Genomic DNA, 3,632 nt, shown 5'->3' on the forward strand with positions numbered 1-3,632 from the left:
GCTTCAGACGCGCAACGGTGGAGCGATCTGATAACGCTGTAGAACTTCGGCTGCACAATAGCCTGGCGCGTATGGTTGCAAGCTGGAATCCCACTTTATTATTTAGTTACCCGCCGCGGTGGCTCAGTGGCTAAGGCGTTGCGCTGCTGAGCACGAGGTCGCGGGTTCGATTCCCGGCCGCGGCGGTCGCTTTTCTGATGGAGGCGAAAAGCAAAAATGCCCGTGTGTACGAGATTTCGGCGCACGTTAAATATCCCCAGGTGGTCAAAATTAATCCGGAGCCCTCCACTACGGTGCACCTCATCGCCTGCGTTGCGTCAGCGCGTTAAACACTACAATCGATCAATCAATTATTTAGTTGCAAGCGAGTCGCTACTTTTCCTCAATCAATTGTTATTAGGACTTCTGAGCAACGGGAGACTGTCTTGATGATCTCCAACCCTGAGACTCAACTAAACGCAGACCAAATGGCAGAAGATGCCGCCAGGGCTCAAGGGCTTCTGACTGGGGAAGGCTCCTATCCATCTCCTTCCTTACACCATTTTGGGCACAAATGAAGTTGATCTCTCTCTCCCTCTCTCTCTCTCTTCACTAATCCAAGTCGCTGCAAGTAAATCGGCGCTGTTTAGAAGGACGTAGTCATCCCGAGTGAAATTTTTTCTAGCAAAGCGGCATGATTGGCGCCACTTATTTTGTATTTTTGCTAACGCGCCGACGCTACACAGGTGATGAGGCGCGCCGTATTGCAGGGCTCGGGATTAATTTTGACTAGGCGGGAATCTTAAAATGCGCCGAAATCTCGAACACAAGGGCGTTTTCGCTTTTCGCCTCCATCAGAACCAACTACCGAGACCTCTCATGTTATTCTCGTGAAAACGTCTAAAACCGTACATTCGTATACCTCCGCCATACCAAGAGGACACAGGAAAAGGTCATGTCAAAAGCATACAGACGTCTGCTTTTCTGTCAAGAGTTTGCATGGCGGCATTTAAAGAGACCGCGAAACACTGTTTCCAACTTTGTCCTATACCTTAAATGCTTTCAGAACGGGGTCACCGACACATCAACTACCCCGAATAGGGGGCCACAAAGTAGCAGTCACGTTTTTTCTTCGGGTTCGTGACAACCCGTGAGGGAACACTGGGACTCGTTGCAGGATGGAAGGCTGTTCAGCGGCTACGCGGGCGAGAATGAAACGCTATTCATTCTAATACGCTTGGTTTTCATACACTTCATTCACACTTCATTCTCAACACTTCATTCTCACGGGGCACAATTCATTCTCAACGCTTCCCGGCCACGTGCCGGCAGTCGGCTTTAAACGCCGAGCCAACCAGTCGGATAGACGTCTGCATCTTGACCCCCGCTGCAGCCCCAAAAGTTCCCAGCTCTCTCCATCACCCCCCTCCCCCTCCCCCCTCCCCCTCGCCAAAAAAAAGAACAATCAAAACACACATCATCTCGATGACGACCATGAGTGGTACGATGGGCGCCCGGAAATGTTTCCTAAAAATTTGGGTGCTTCGACCTTCCCCACCAGGGCCAAGGCTAGCACCTGAAGTTATGCCATTGTCCAGCACGAAAGCGCCTCAAGTACCTCGGTCCCCGTCTCCCGCCATCACTTCTACTACCCCACCCCCCTGTCGTCCTGGCACGCAAAAACTTGACAGTATATAAAAGCTAAAGATTACCTCTAAATGCCCATCAGATAACTTGGAAACTTGCGCAAAAGGTTTTCCTCTCTTTCCCGGTCTTGCTGTTCTTCGGCCGCTCGGATTACGCCATTACAACGATGTGGCGGCTGTTAAATAGCTTCCTTTCAGTTGAAGCAATGGACAAACACATTAGATAGCGTGCACTTGAAAAAAAAAAAAAAAAAAGCAGAAAAGCATGGCAGAAACGGAAGGCAGATCTGATGCGACGAGCAAATAAGGCAGTGCCGCTCCGTGCTCGAGACAACTATATCTTTCCCAATGCTCCCAGACGCAAAGGACAGAGTGAAAGCGTTTATAGGCAGTGTTGCAGAGCCTTTTTAAACTTTGAAGTCGTCAGGCAGTGTCAAAAAGAGCAGCGGTAGATGTTGGTCACGAAAAGAACAGCAACTGCTTGTGCTGGCCGGGAAAACAACAACACATACACACACACACACGCACGCACGCACACACACAACACAACACAACGCACGCACGCACACACGCATACACACTAACGCACGCACACACGCAGACAAGCACACACGCAGACACGCACACGCACATTAGGCCTTACGCCTAATTTGTTTTGCTGTCAAGGCACCTCAATTTTTCCCCATTGATGACATGCAGAATAGCTTGGAGGAGAATTATGAATGTTTATGGAAACCTCTAATTGTGTCCTTCGTCCCTGCTGTGTATAAATGGGGTGATCATTGCTGGGTCCAGATTCTAATCCTTTTGCCTCTTTATTGTGGTACGCTGCAATGCCGATACATCTTCGTTTTCCTCCAGTGGTATTCCATTCTCAGTGCACAGCCCATAAACATGCATATCCTTCTAATCTTCACCGACACCGGCAAGTGAGGGCTCCGCTAAAGACGCTGGCAATGATAATCAGGTGCGCATATTTGCGGATATGTTTCCCTGATTCGGTCTGCGTAGTGAAGGCAAATAAGGGGCGAACCTTGTTTTTCCGTGCTGGTTGATGTGACGTCTTCGGTCTCCGCGGGATTGGCCTCTTCTTTTTCGAGAAATTCAGGTATCACCTCCAATTTGTCCATCTTGCTGCCGGTGACTGCGCCCAGTGTGCGAAAACAGAACAAAAAAAGCACGGGTGGCCATGCTGTACAAAAAGCTCGTGATACGCACGGCATATTTTTCAAAGTCGTTTAAGAAAACAAAACTAGCATTTTTACGTATAGCACATTAACGAAACATATAGAAAGCATACAGCAAAACTTTTAGCATAACAGATACAGAACATATAGCATTTTTATGGCGAAAATTAGACCATCATCTTGAAAGGAATAGAAACTGGACGAACATAAAACCTTTTGCCTTTCATTTTCGGAAGCACTTACGATTAAAGAATAATGAGCAGCGAAGATACAAAGGCCCCTTGCAACACTTTAATCTACTTCTTTAGAGTTTTGAAATGTTTTTACAACGCAGTCAACAAGCGAGTGCAGTACTTATATAAGGTGACCCAAGCCAAACACATTTTTTTTTTCTCTCCTTTGTCTGGACATTGTTTGGGGGCTTGAGATAAGTCACTCAAACCAGGTCCCGGCGATTGGATGGCTGATTTTCACTTGCTTAAATAACCACGTGCATTCAAAAGAAAATCTCAGCAAAACCAAGGCATTAACTAGAAGGGGTATCTGCCACGACGAGCAAATCACACAGCGCCGCTCCGTGATGGTGATAACAGTAGTGCAACTATATATAGAAGCGCTTCCAAGCTCCAAGCTTCCAGTGTTTATCGGTATTCGTGGAGGGGTCCTTTAAACGTGTTCACACAGAAGGGTGATCCCGTTTAAGTGCATTTTCTATTGGTAAGCACGAAAAAAAAAAGATTCTGATCAAGCTCGTGCCCGTAGTACTGATGCAAACTGGAAATTGCATGTAAGCGTTGTTGTCTGGGTGTCCTAGATACAC

Source organism: Haemaphysalis longicornis, unplaced genomic scaffold (assembly GCF_048455015.1).
Source record: "Haemaphysalis longicornis isolate Haplotype H1 unplaced genomic scaffold, Haemaphysalis longicornis Haplotype H1 scaffold_1, whole genome shotgun sequence".
Taxonomy (NCBI): domain Eukaryota; kingdom Metazoa; phylum Arthropoda; class Arachnida; order Ixodida; family Ixodidae; genus Haemaphysalis; species Haemaphysalis longicornis.